Source organism: Euprymna scolopes, chromosome 23 (assembly GCF_053919585.1).
Source record: "Euprymna scolopes isolate OS-2025 chromosome 23, ASM5391958v1, whole genome shotgun sequence".
NCBI classification, from domain to species: Eukaryota; Metazoa; Mollusca; class Cephalopoda; order Sepiida; family Sepiolidae; genus Euprymna; species Euprymna scolopes.
Window position 1 is genome coordinate 68,834,197 of NC_136504.1, and position 15,969 is coordinate 68,850,165.

Genomic DNA, 15,969 nt, shown 5'->3' on the forward strand with positions numbered 1-15,969 from the left:
AAATCAACCAATCAACGTTAAGAAGGTCATCGAAGCGAAAGAAAAAAAAAACATAAAAATAGAATCGACGAAACTTGAACAAAAGGCATCTTAAAATAGATGAGTCATTATTTTTGATTCCAGCTGCAAACAATTATTTTAATGCTTAATTGTTGTTTTTGCCTTTTTTTTTTATTAATTATTGTCTTCTTTCTTTTTGTAAATGGATCATTTCTGTTAACGATCCCGCAATGGTGTTTGGATAGTTTTTGAGTACGCAATGCGACTTAGTCGAGGTCGTAAGGGTAAATAGGAAATGCAATTAAAAGCAGGTACAAGGTGAACATATATTTCTTAAATCATTGATAAATAATAATAATAATAATAATAATAATAATAATAATAATAATAATAATAATAATAATAATAATAAAACTTACTAATTAGATGATGGAAACATGCTCCCCTTATTGTGGGATAAGCTCTCTAATGAAAGAGAATAACTCTTTTTATTGAACGTAAAAAAATGCTCTTTTTACTTTTAATAGAAAGCTGATGAAACTCATATATAGACCAAAAATATATAATTTCTCTTGCTTCTCTGATTTACAGAAAAAGCTAAAGGGTTAGAACAGTGGGAATATGTTTTCGAATGTCCGCTTAAAGCGGTCACCATGTAACCGTGATACGGTGAAACAGCTGTTTGAAAATCATAAATATTCAGACTCACTACGGACTTTGAAATCTTTACTCTGGACTATTCTGTATGCGAATGTACTGGATATAAACTCCCATCTCATTTATCTTGACGCATACTTAATTATCGATGGATTACCTTCCAAGAATTTCAGTTGATTTACCGTTAAACTTATTTTTTCTTTATTTTACTTCTTACTTCTCTTACTTTTTTTAATACTTAATTTGTCCTACATTATTTTTATTTTATAATTTAATTGTTTTATCAGAACATTATTTTTATTTTATAATTTACAGTTTTTGATCAGAACATTATTTTTATTTAATAATTTAAATTTTTTTTATCAGAACATTATTTTTATTTTATAATTTAATTTTTTATCAGCCCATTATTCATATTTTATAATTTACATTTTTTATCAGAACATTATTTTTATTTTATAATTTACATTTTTTTATCAGAACATTATTTTTATTTTATAATTAAAATTTTTTTATCAGAACATTATTCTTATTTTATAATTTACATTTTTTATCAGAACATTATTTTTATTTTATAATTTAATTTTTTTATCAGAACATCATTTTTATTTTATAATTAACATTTTTTATCAGAACATTATTTTTATTTTATAATTAAATTTTTTTATCAGAACATTATTTTTATTTTATAATTTACATTTTTATCAGAACATTATTTTTATTTTATAATAAAAATTTTTTTATCAGAACATTATTTTTATTTTATAATTTAATTTTTTTATCAGAACATTATTTTTATTTTATAATTAACATTTTTTTATCAGAACATTATTCTTATTTTATAATTTACATTTTTTATCAGAACATTATTTTTATTTTATAATTTAATTTTTTATCAGAACATTATTTTTATTTTATAATTTACATTTTTTTTATCAGAACATTATTTTTATTTTTTTTACATTTTTTTATCAGAACATTATTTTTTTTTTATAATTTACATTTTTATCAGAACATTATTTTTATTTTATAATTTAATATTTTATCAGAACATTATTCTTATTTTAAATTTAATTTTTTTATCAGAACATTATTTTTATTTTATAATTTAATTTTTTTATCAGAACATTATTTTTATTTTATAATTTAATTTTTTTATCAGAACATTATTTTTATTTTATAATTTAATTTTTTTATCAGAACATTATTTTTATTTTATAATTTACATTTTTTATCAGAACATTATTTTATTTTATAATTTAATTTTTATATCAGAACATTATTTTTATTTTATAATTAAATTTTTTTTATCAGAACATTATTTTTATTTTATAATTTACATTTTTTATCAGAACATTATTTTTTATTTTATAATTTAATTTTTTTATCAGAACATTATTTTTATTTCATAATTTAATTTTTTTTATCAGAACATTATTTTTATTTTATAATTTAATTTTTTTTTATCAGAACATTATTTTTATTTTATACTTTACATATTTTATCAGAACATTATTTTTATTTTATAATTTAATTTTTTTATCAGAAAATTATTTTTATTTTATAATTCAATTTTTTTATCAGAACATTATTTTTATTTTATAATTTAATTTTTTTTTATCAGAACATTATTTTTATTTTATAATTTAATTTTTTTATCAGAACATTATTTTTATTTTATAATTTAATTTTTTTATCAGAACATTATTTTTATTTTATAATTTAATTTTTTTTATCAGAACATTATTTTTATTTTATACTTTACATTTTTTATCAGAACATTATTTTTATTTTCTAATTTAATTTTTTTATCAGAACATTATTTTTATTTTATAATTCAATTTTTTTATCAGAACATTATTTTTATTTTACAATTTAATTTTTTTATCAGAACATTATTTGTATTTTATACTTTACATTTTTTATCAGAACATTATTTTTTATTTTATAATTTAATTTTTTATCAGAACATTATTTTTATTTTATAATTAAAATTTTTTTTATCAGAACATTATTTTTATTTTATAATTAAAGTTTTTTTTATCAGAACATTATTCTTATTTTATAATTCACATTTTTTATCAGAACATTATTTTTATTTTATAATTTAATTTTTTTATCAGAGCATTATTTTTATTTTATAATTAAAATTTTTTTATCAGAACATTATTCTTATTTTATAATTTACATTATTTTATCAGAACATTATTCTTATTTTATAATTTAATTTTTTTATCAGAACATTATTTTTATTTTATAATTTACATTTTTATCAGAACATTATTCTTATTTTATAATTTACATTTTTTATCAGAACATAATTCTTATTTTATAATTTAATTTTTTTATCAGAACATTATTTTTATTTTATAATTAACATTTTTATCAGAACATGATTTTTATTTTATAATTTAATTTTTTTTTATCAGAACATTATTGTTTTTTTATAATTTACATTATTTTATCAGAACATTATTTTTATTTTATAATTTACATTTTTTATCAGAACATTATTTTAATTTTATAATCAACCATCTCAACAAAAATAACCTTCTTAGTGACACTCAATATGGTTTCCGTTCTGCTAGATCTACAGCAGATGTCCTTACAGTTATATCGCATAGGATTAGCAAATCTCTCGACGGTGACAATCTTTCTAGGGCAATTGCTCTTGACATATCTAAAGCCTTTGATAGGGTATGGCATAAAGGTTTACTTCATAAGATCGCTAGCTATGGTATAGCTGGAAAAGTCTTCTCAATTATTAAATCATTTCTTTCTGATAGGTTCATAAGAGTAGTAGTTGAGGGGCAAAAATCAGAAGCTCACAGTATTAATGCCGGTGTCCCTCAGGGATCCATCCTGGGCCCAACTCTTTTCCTGATCTACATTAATGATCTTCCAAATCATATCCTTACATCATTTGTAGACATTTATGCTGACGACACTACCATTTATGGTAGCACATCTAAGACAGTAAACGACCAAGTTCTCTCCAATTCTCTCTCCTCTGATCTTGAGCACGTAGTACAATGGGGAAAGGAGTGGCTGGTTACTTTTAATGCATCTAAAACCAAGCTTCTCTCTTTACATCATCAACATTCTAATCCACATTTGACATCAATTGAAATGAATGGCTCTCGTCTTCAGGAGGCCTCAAGTTTTGACAAGCTTCTGGGCTTGACCATTACTCCTGATCTTAAATGGAGCACGTACATCAAATCTGTTGCCAAGGCCGCTGGAAAAATCGTGGGATCTTTCTATCGATCCGGTAAATATCTCACTGCTGATGCTATTCTCTATCTATATAAGAGCCAGGTACGTCCAAGGATGGAATACTGTTGCCACATCTGGGCAGGAGCTGCTAGAAAGGACTTGTCCTGCCTTGATAGAGTTCAAAATAGACTTCGTAGCCTCGTAGGAGATGTCCTTTTCTCCTCCTTGCAACCTCTATCTCACAGAAGAGATGTTGCGAGTTTGTCTCTGATGTATCGTTATTTTCATGGAAAGTGTTCAACTGAGCTTCAATCTATGGTCCCCCCTCGCCAAACTTTCACAAGAAACACTCGTCTAGCTGTAAACACTATCAATAATTTCCCCCACTCTTTATCTGTGCCTAAACCTAAACGTAGATTCCATGAACAAAGCTTCTTTCTTAGAACTGCACGCCTGTGGAATTGTCTTCCGTTTTCCTGCTTTCCGGCTGACTACAATATGGTTGTGTTCAAGTCTAAAGTTAATAAGTTCTTGATGAGCCGTTCCATATAAGTTATCAAATTTACCAAATTTTCATTACTAATGATTACTATATTGACCAATTTCTACTGTACACTCTTTAACCCTTATCCTTGAGTGGCCTCTTGGCCTTGATAATGTGGTAATGCCTATGTAAAAAAACAAAAAAGAAAAAAACTTTAGAACATTAATACAACAGGAACACGATGAACTAGTTAATATTTAGTAGCATAGCCCTTTTGCAAATTGGCAGTCTGCAATCTTTTGGGAATTCCTTGAAGTAGTCCGCGGCAATACTCGGGTGAAAAAGCATAGCACTTATCTTTAATTTTTGTCCCAATTTATTCCAAATTTGAAATTTTATCATTGCGTAGCTGTTGCTTGATGTAATTGTTAGAGAATGGATCAAGAGAGAGAGAGAGAGAGAGAGAGAGAGAGAGAGAGAGAGAGAGAGAGAGAGAGAGAGAGAGAGAGAGAGAGGTGTAAATTAGATTGAGACACGTTGACCGGAAGTCAATATCAGCTGATCGGATTGCGTGTGAGTCACGTGATCAGGTTAGCTGAATCGAAGAGATTTGGTTTGGGCGTAGAAGAGGACGGACGGCTTCACCGTTGTCTCCTCCCCTTCACTGATGCTGACGTGTGTAGAAACGAGACCAAGAGTACCACGCAAGCCAGATTCACTTTCCATCTTTCTGTGAGACATCTGGAAAGTGAAATAAAAACTATAAAACCAATTCATCGTGTTGGACTGAATGAATATTCGTCTAAAACAAGTACCAGTCTCCCCTCCAAGACGAGATGATTCCAGATTGACCAACATCCAAGACGCAGAAGGTATGTTGAAAAATATATGTACCACACACACACAGACAACGGCATATGAACAAATAGACAGAACTACTAGACGATCACATGAGGTTAATTCTGACTAGACGATCACACACGATCCCCTTTATGATACAACAAATATATAATATACGTCATCTCTCCTATATCCATTATTAGAGATAACAACGCAACATAATGTCATACGTTTTCGATAGGATTGAGGTCTGGAGATTGTTCAGTCCAATCCAAACACGGAATATCATGCTCTTCCAGGAACCTGTTGATATTACCAACTGTGTGAATGGGAGCATTATCCTGCATGAATATGGGATTATCATCCAAATTTCAACCAAAGTAGGGTAGAAAATGCTCAGTCAACATATTAATGTACTTGGTCGAATTAATTCGACCTTACAAGCGAACTATAGGACCTGAACCATTTGCACTAATAACGCCCCCACACCAAAACTGAACCGCCACCACCTTTCAGTGTTGAAACTGTGCATCTAGGATCACATTCTTCATCATTCCTTCGACCGAGTACTGCCGACCATCACTGCCTACCTATTGAACTTGCTTTCGTCGCTAAAAATAACTTTCGATGAATATGAAGAGTCATTATCTTCATTGCATCTGACGAGTCCAGACAGCGCTTTCTGCTTTTTACAGAAATCATTGGCTTGCATCTTACAAGAAATACAATTTAATTTTAACAAATACAATTTTAATTTTAACAAATACAATTTAATTTGCCAGGCCACAGCCTTGCAAATTAAATTCCTTCAATCTGTTATTAATTGTAGGGAAGAAACACTTTTTAACAAGATTACATTGTTGTTGGATTTGAGGACCGTGTAAAACTTGTTTCTGAGACTGTGAATCTTAGTAGCATTGTCTTCCCTGTAAGAAGTAACTCTATGACGACCAAATTTAGAGACATCACAAACACTGCTGGTGTTTTGGTGCTTTTACACAATCATCTATACTGTTTTCTCATCAGATTTCAATTAGCGGCCGAATTTTCGATTGGATAAATCAGAAAAGTGGAGATTAATGAGCTCCTGACGATCACTAAAAGAAAGTCAAGGCATATGGACTAAATGTTATGTTGTATAATCTAGAACAAAAGCATTTACGATTAGAGATGTTTTCTTGTCTAAAAGATGGATATTTTAAGCTGGTTTTCAGCTCCTTTGTTGCTGCGGAGTTTCTTTTTGCCTTCTCGAGTTGAAATTAATTTTTTAAATTGACATGAACACTACGATACTTCAAAGTTAAATATGAAAAATTAAAATAATAGATAAATAAAAGGCGAATCCAAAGAGGTATAGGTTGTTAAACAGTTACATCCAATTTAGCTTAAATTTGCGGTTTTTGAAAAACAAAAATTACAAGTGCAGACTTTTTTTTTGGCGCTATTGCATATATGTATATATAATGTTTTTTACTATTTTCATTACAGGTGAATTTGTTTTGATCTCCATTTTCCGATTTGTGTCTCGTTTTGTAAGTCGGTAATGATTTATTTGGATTTTTAATAGCCTTTAAAAGGCAGAACTACTGCAATAACACCATGGTACGACTCTGCAAATTGTAACATATAGTTTTTAAATGAACAATTTACATAAATAATTTTTATTTTAGCTCTCATATTTGCGGTCAAGTATTTATCGATTTCTTTTCAACGGTATCCCATATATATATATATATATATATATATATATATATATATATATATATATATATGGCATACTGTTGAAAAGAAATCAATAAAGTGCTTGATCGCATATATATATATATATATATATATATATATATATATATATATATATATCGGTTTCATCGATTGACTTCCTAGATGTAAATGCAATGAAACTCGCGTGGTTATTAAAGAGTGCTCAATACAGGACAGAGCTGGTATATTGTTTGTTTATTATACAAATATTATCGGTTGCAAACAGTTATCATGACAAATAATATTAGATTTATCTTTCTTTTTTCTCTTCTTCTTTACACACACACACACACACACACACACACACACACACGCACACACACATAATATTATTTGTTATGATAACTGTTTTATAAAATCTATTACAACTTACGAACCCACGTACAAATATCTTTTTCATTTATCTTGTCCATATTTATTTTCTTCCCCGCGAGGACAGAGTTTTATATCGGAAAACACAGCTACACCCTGGACTTGGCCAAAAAAAAAAAAAAAAATGCCTCAATCTATAAGGATTTTTCATTCTCTGACTGAAGACATCTTTTTCAGAATCCACAATTACCAATTTTGATTATGAATTGGCTTCAGTGCTGCCTGCTGCCTTCTTTCACGCAGCCATTTGGTTCTCATTATCTTTCAGTTTCTCGGCCTCTTTTTTGAACAAAAAAAAAAAAAAAAAAAAAAAAAGAGAAAGATAAAAAAAAAGAAAAAATGAAGAAAAGAAGGAACGAAACACTCACTTTGTCAAAGATTTGAGAATAAAGGATGAGTGACTGGAAAACAGTTTTATTTAACGGAAACGATTTCCCCGGTGAATGGTACCTCCGACCTTATTAAACCATCCAGATAGCAGCTAATAACCAAAATAAAAACCGAGAGGTATAAGGATGTGGGTACCTTTGCGATTGCAAAACTTTATTTTCCTTTTTTCAGCGACCGGTCAGGAACCCCTTCCCCGCTACCAAGTAAATATAAAAAGTCGTCCTTTCTCAAATAAAAGACAGAAACTCGGACAGGAAATAGAAACTGGCAAGAATTAGCGAAGGTGTTGGTGTGGATAGGGTTTCTGGGAAGACGTCGGGATGGTAAGATGGGGTAGGGGTTGTTGCTCGTCCTTCAGAAGTTTTTTCAACACAAGAAAAGAAATGTAAACAAATAAACTAAGAAAAGCTGTCCAAAGAAATTGAGTTGGTAAATTTCATTTCATTTCTGTTTTAAAAAAATATATGAAAACATCCGCCATTGACACCGATTCAGGATTTTGGTTTGGTTTTATTTATTTATTTATTTTTTGTATGTAACGTGTTATGTTTATTTTTACTTGGGTACAATTTTAGCTCATATTAGGAACTAGCAGGGTTATTCAGCGTTGCTCGGTGTGCTGGAAAAGAAATTAGAATTGTTTTTTTTAAATGTTTGTAATCTTTCTTTTTAACTCACTCTCCCTCTCTTTCTCTCTCTCTCTCTATCTATCTCTTTGTCTATCTATCTCTACGAAGTTACTTTTGGAACGCACCTCTCATTAACACTTGTCAGATTGTTTATGCAATCAAGGTAAACAGGTAAAAAAGGTCAACTCATGTAAGATGACATACAAACTCAGTAAATGTAATAACAAATATATATTTGTTTATCGTTAATGTGTATGCATGCCTCGCTTTCTCTGTTTCTTTCTCTCTTTCTCTTTCTACCTCTCTATCCTTTTTCGTCAAGAAGAAAGAGGTAATTCGGTTGAAGCTTTAACTTCGTCAACGGCGGACGTAAAAAGTTAGATTCTCAACTTTTTTAAGAAAAGGTGTCGAGTTGTTAAAGAAAATACTCGTTAACTGTTAAAATTAAATAATTCTATTTTTTATACGAAAATGTGTCTGTTGCTAATTAATACAAGCATTCAGTTCCAGTAATGACGCCGAAAAAAAAAAAAACACGAAGAAAACCCACCAACAGATGTAGCCGACGAAATATTAACCCTTTGATCTAAAAGGGGATGCCCAGATCGTTTTATCGTGGTTCACACTTGATGAGTTGGTTGCCGTGCCCAAGACGTAATAACCGTTCCAGAAACAACCCCACGACACGGGCAAACCAAGACACACTCTCCGTTAAACAATTGTGTTACAATTCAATAAAAGAAAAAATATTAAATTTTATTAAACCGTAAATAAATATTATTTTTAAAACATTGGTTAAAAGTCATTAAACAAATAAAAAAAAATGCATGCTACAAAAATAAATTAATAAGCATAACGTTTTAAATTTTTAGTTTTAAAGTAGATCAAGATTTTGAATCTTATAAAACTTTTTTTTTTTACATGGGTGTCACCACTTATCAAGGCCCAGAGGCTACTCGAGGATAAGGGTTAACAGGTATACATTAGTCATTGTGATTTTAGCATAGTAAACAGTGGGAATTTTGTAACTTGGATTACTTAGGGGGACGATTCAATTAGAACTTGTTCACATTGGACTTTTTTTTCATAGGTATCAACACATTATCAAGGCCAAGAGGCCACTCAAGGATAAGGGTTAAAGAGTGTACAGTAGAAATTGGACAATATAATAATCATTAGTAATGAAAATTTGTAAAATTTGATAACTTATATGGAACGGCTCATCAAGAACTTATTTACGTTAGACTTGAACACAACCATATTGTAGTCAGACGAAAAGCAGGAAAACGGAAGACAATTCCACAGGCGTACAGTTCTGAGAAAGAAGCTTTGTTCATGGAATCTACGTTTAGGTTTAGGCACAGATAAAGAGTGGGGGAAATTATTGATAGTGTTTACAGCTAGACGAGTGTTTCTTGTGAAAGTTTGGCGAGGGGGGACCATAGATTGAAGCTCAGGCGAACACTTTCCATGAAAATAACGATACATCAGAGACAAACTCGCAACATCTCTTCTGTGAGATAGAGGTTGCAAGGAAGAGAAAAGGAATCTCCTACGAGGCTACGAAGTCTATTTTGAACTCTATCAAGGCAGGACAAGTCCTTTCTAGCAGCTCCTGCCCAGATGTGGCAACAGTATTCCATCCTTGGACGTACCTGGCTCTTATATAGATAGAGAATTGCATCAGCAGTGAGATATCTACTGGATCGATAGAAAGATCCCACCATTTTTCTAGCGGCCTTAGCAACAGATTTGATGTACGTGTTCCATTTAAGATCAGGAGTAATGGTCAAGCCCAGAAGCTTGTCAAAACTTGAGGCCTCCTGAAGACGAGAGTCATTCATTTCAATTGATGCCAGATGGGGATGAGAATGTTGATGATGTAAAGAGAGAAGCTTGGTTTTAGATGCATTAAAAGTAACCAGCCACTCCTTTTCCCATTGTACTACGTGCTCAAGATCAGAGGAGAGAGAATTGGAGAGAACTTGGTCGTTTACTGTCTTAGATGTGCTACCATAAATGGTAGTGTCGTCAGCATAAATGTCTACAAATGATGTAAGGATGTGATTTGGAAGATCATTAATGTAGATCAGGAAAGGAGTTGGGCCCAGGATGGACCCCTGAGGGACACCGGTATTAATACTGTGGGCTTCTGATTTTTGCCCCTCAACTACTACTCTTATGAACCTATCAGAAAGAAATGATTTAATAATTGAGAAGACATTTCCAGCTATACCATAGCTAGAGATCTTATGAAGTAAACCTTTATGCCATACCCTATCAAAGGCCTTAGATATGTCAAGATCAGTTGCCCTAGAAAGGTTGCCTCCGTCGAGAGATTTGCTAATCCCATGCGATATAACTGTAAGCACATCTGCTGTATATCTAGCAGAACGGAAACCATATTGAGTGTCACTAAGAAGGTTATTTTTGTTGAGATGGTTGATTACTTCTGTATTTTAACTCTTTATTAAAATACATTTTCTAATGAAGAATCAGTTGATCAGCAATATCAAAACGATGCTGTATCAAATATGGTATTTAAAAAAATAGATTTCAGTTCCTATGTAAATTCACCGAACTTTTGATTCCTCTATCAATCTACAAAAGCTATGTAACGATTATCCCGCTCTCTTTCTATCTATCTATCTATCTATCTATCTATCTATCTATCTATCTATCTATCTATCTATCTAACATACATGCGCGCGCACGCACGCACGCACACACACAAACACACACACACACGCGCATACACACACACACACACTCTCTCTCTCTCTGCTGTCTGTCTCTCTCTCTTACCCATTCGCTTCGTCTCTTTCTCTAGTCATTATTAGGCCTAGGATAACAGCATATTCTTTTCATTGTTTTGACTCTCGAGTGTGTATCCGTTTACATCTTATATGCTTTTATATAAAGTGATGCGGTTCTCGGTTGATTAACTGTGTCGGATATATACAATAAACAATGATGAGAATATTCTGTTATCATAGCCCAAGTCATTATTTTCTACACTGAATCATTCAGTGCTGCATTTGTTGCAATGGTTTTGTTTTCTTTTCGTTTTCATGATACCTTTCCCTCTTTATTACTTAGACAATATATCCTCCGTCTTCTTCAGTTTTTAATCACTCACGCCATAAGCCTACAATAGTCTCACTATCTTAGCTACAATCATTTTGTGGGATTGGGGGGGTATTTTTCATTTGTATAAATATGAGCATAATTTAAACATATTGATAATAGTATAATATTTTATGAAAAAGATTTCTGCCTCGACAGAAAAATGTTCAACAAAATGTTTAACTGCAAAATTATTTTACCGAAAACTATTAATATTAAATAAATTAAGGAAGATACTAGAATTAAAAAGAAATATTTTATTTACACTAAATCCGATATGCCTTATGCACTAATAAAAATGTAATTGGCATTTTGTTGCACTTTTTAAGATTTTAAATATTTATACATTTTCTCATAATAAAAAGCGATTTTTATATTGATTATACTTTTTTGACAGAAGAAATAAAATGAATTGCATATAAAACATTAGAGGAAAAATGCAAAATTATCCAAATTATATCAATACATTTTGGCAAATTATGTCAATATATTTTGTAAAAACTGATTGTTTAGCAAATTGATCTGAAATTTATTTGATTTTAAAAGAAAAAACATGGATTGAAAAATTTTAAATCAATAAATAAATATATTTTGCCATTATAAAAACGGATGATTGAATTCATTTTAATTGGCAAAAGAAAAAAAAAACAACTATAAATTCCAAAATCAGCCAATTATCAATAAATTTTGTCATTATAAAAAATTATTCATGTACATTCGACATAATTTATGTATACTATTTATTTTTAATAAAATAAAACATTTTTCACATTATAATTATTAAAATAAAACATAATCGTTTTATGACAATATATCGATAATTCGCTGATATGGTTTTTGGCAATGTTGTTTTTTTCTTTTGCAAATAAAATTAATCTAATAATCATATTTTGATGACGACAAAATTTATTTTATTTCTTCTGTCAAAAAAATTATAATCATATAATAATAGTTTTTTATGAGAAAAATTATAAATATTTAAAATCTTAAAAAGTGCAACAAAATGCCAATTACATTTTTATTAGTGCATAGGGCACATTTGATTGAGTGTAAATAAAATAGTTTTTTTTTTTAAATTATCATCACATAATGTAATATTTGTTTTATTAATCAATAATACAAGAGTTTTCTTTTTTGTTTCCTAATAACACAAGATGTGTTAAAAAACAAAGTAATTGTTTTAATAAATATATTGTTTTGTTTTTTTGTGTCTTGACTCCGTAACTCCGTTCCATTCAGTTGCGTTACATAATCAACCGTATCCACTTCCGATAGTTTGATTTTTGCCGAACACTGATCTTGGACATTATTTTAAAAAATATACGCATTTATTTTCTTTTGGAGGGGGAGCCTATTTTTAAAACTATATCTACTTCCGTATTTTCTTTAAATTTCTATTTTTGAGCGATTATCGAGATTCCCAAGACGTGATAATCTTATGTCGAACATTTGTTTTAAAGTAACAGTTGGCACTACTTATTTTTAAAACTAAATAAACGTTTTAAAATAAGTTGAATCATTAAAAACTTACAAAACTAGGTATAAAATGAACACTTAGAAAGTCGATTTGATATATTTTAAAACAACAGTAAATAAGTAAATATATTTAAAAAAAAATATATCTGTTATGGGCGTGTAGTCTCTTATGAAAACAATACCCTCTTCAAGAACCCTCCTAAAATATGTTTCCAATCGATATGTATTCAATAATGGAGAGGTTTCCTACCTATCCAAAACAGGCGAGTTTTCCTACATTTACGCTGCATCCAATTTATAATTAATTCTAAATATACTTTTCGTTAAGTTCAACTATTTAAATTTAATACGGCCAGTGAGTAAAATTTTGTTTCACCTGAAGGTAAATTTATTTATTTGTTATTATTATTAGCAGCAAAATTTAGTATCTGTTCCGAGACTACACCACCTTTTATGTCCTCGTTTAGTGGAGGAGAAATCCTTGTTGACTTGTTTTTCTTACTAAATAAACAGTTTAAAATAAGTAAAACCACTAACAACTTAGTAAGCTAAGTAGAAAAATCGATTTTGCTTCTTTTAAAACAAGATTAAATAAGTATAAATATTTAAAACATATGCGGTTTGTAATTTTGTTTTTGAACTTTAAAATAAGTTGAACCACTAACAACTTAGCAAGCTAGGTAGAAAACTAACACTTATAAATCGATTTTATTGTTTTTAAAACAACAGTAATTTACTAAAAATATTAAAAAAAATATTAGGTGGGTAGAACCTTTTAAAAACAATATCCCCTTCAAGAATGGTCCTAAAATGTGCGTATGCATTTTGCGTGCCACGCTATTTGTAAATAGTGTTTTCATGTGCAATTAAAGTTTTCACGATATCTGCTTTTTTTTTTATTCAATTGGAATTTTTTTTATTCAATTGTAAGGTGGAAGCACAGATCAGATAGAAAACCCTCTCTCCTTCCCACGTTAATAATGCCTTTCAAAACGATAAAATTATTATTTCAGCACGGTACCAAAAATACATTAGTACCTAAGATTTTACTTTGCAATGTTTTTATTTTTAAATCATAAAATAAAACATATATAATAATTTTAAAACTTCATCCTGCTTTATTTTTTATTTGTTAAACACGTGATTAATTAAAATTACATTATAATCACATCCTTACATTTGAAATAATAGTGCGATTAAATTCTACCTATTGTTCATTTCAAAATGTAAACAAAATTCTGGTTAAATTAATCGATACCAGTGTTGAACGTAAAGAGTCCTTTTTTAAGGATTATATTGTTCGACTAGCATGTTCAAGTTAAATTCAAGTTTGACGATATATTTTTGTTCATTAAATTGTTATGTGAAAGTACAGGATAGTTATTTACAAACAGTCGAGTAACACAAGCAGCTTTGATTAAAACGAAAAGATAGCATTAACAGTTCTAACAAGCGATCAGTTAGTACGCGTAGTTGCTGCCGGCAGCTATTGTGAAATGTTAGTATTAATAGTTTGCTCAGCGTCGTTTGACAGAAAAGTTAGTATAAATAGTTACAGTGGAAAAACCCTAATATCCAAATCTTTAAAGCATATTTTTCTTTTTAAATCGATATTATATCAAAATATATACAAAAATATCTCGAATAAATCAGAATAACATGAGCATTATTATTATCACTATTCCAAAGGAATTCATTAAATATTTGGTGAATAGATTTAAAATGTGTTTCTTTTATGCTATATCTACGGCTTCATTCCTTATTCTCGCTCACCCTCTCTCTCTCTCTTTCTCTTTTTTTCTCTCTCTCTCTCTCTCTCTCTCTCTCTATATATATATATATATATTTATATATATAGATATATATATACCTTTCGCTCTCTCTAAAAATCAATGTGTAAGCTATAAGAAAACCTCTTGAAGTAGCATCAACAATTCTAGCATGCAGTCAGTCTGATGCTGTTAGAAATAAAGAGTAGTAGTAACAGTGATAGTAGTAGTAGCAGACAGTTATTAAATGTTATGTTATGGTAGTATGAATCGTCGCCCGGTTGAAAAACACTTAAGAATTGATTTTATAAAAAAGATTTTATTATTACGCTTATCGCTCCGTTCGTAAAAAAGGAAAGTGAATAAATTCCAAAAAAAAAAAAAAAAAATTGGTGTCGCTGTTGAGGCAAAGCTAATAAAAATGATTTGTCTTTCTTGGCCTTTTGGCTAAGATCAAAGTGTAGTATCTGTTCTTCAGGTGCTACATTTCAATTTCTTCTCTCTCAGTGGAAGAGAAATCCTTTACGACTAAGGCAATGTGTTCTCCACGTTAAAAAAACGACCCTGGAGTCTAAATCTGTCCAGTGGGGAGGCATTGTGAATAGGTACTATGTTTAATGTAACAAAGTTTTAATATTAAAAAAGTAACTGGAAAAAAGTTATTTCTGATTTAATTACAAAATGCCCTGGAAGTGTTACTCATGATTAATTATAAAATGCCCTGGAAAATGTCCATTCTGATTTTTTTTTTGTTTACTTGCCTCCCCACAAGGGCGGAATTGGACACGAGGTCGGTTAAAAAATTAGGGGGAAACCAGCTCCCCAAAAGGAGTTCTCTGGTCAATAACAAAAATAAGAATTGTATCAGTAATGAAGGATTTCTCCTCCATTAACCAAGACCAAAAAAAGGGGGATTTAAGTCACTAGAATGCTGAAACTGATACTACACCGAGAAATTCATGTTAAAGCAATGGTTACTTAATCTCTAAACTTGTTAATGTTTTTATGTATTACTTTCGAAAAGCTGCTGAAACAGTTTATGATTTAAACATTACTTTATTTCAAGTATGTTTTAAGCAGTGGGTTACGGGATACGAAGCCAGTCCGGGAAATTACTCAAACCGTTTACAATTTAAACATTACTTTATTTCATGTATATTTTTAACAGTGGGTTGGGGGATATTAAATCAGTCCCGAAAATGGGTGAAACCGTTTACGCATTACACATTACTTTATTTAATGTATATTT

At 29.8% G+C, this 15,969-nt stretch overlaps 1 pseudogene; it reads left to right on the forward strand.

Annotated features, from left to right (window-relative positions):
* The first annotated feature begins 15,146 nt into the window (after positions 1–15,146).
* On the forward strand, positions 15,147–15,244 carry LOC145246275 (U2 spliceosomal RNA; annotated as a pseudogene).
* Positions 15,245–15,969: the final 725 nt, after the last annotated feature.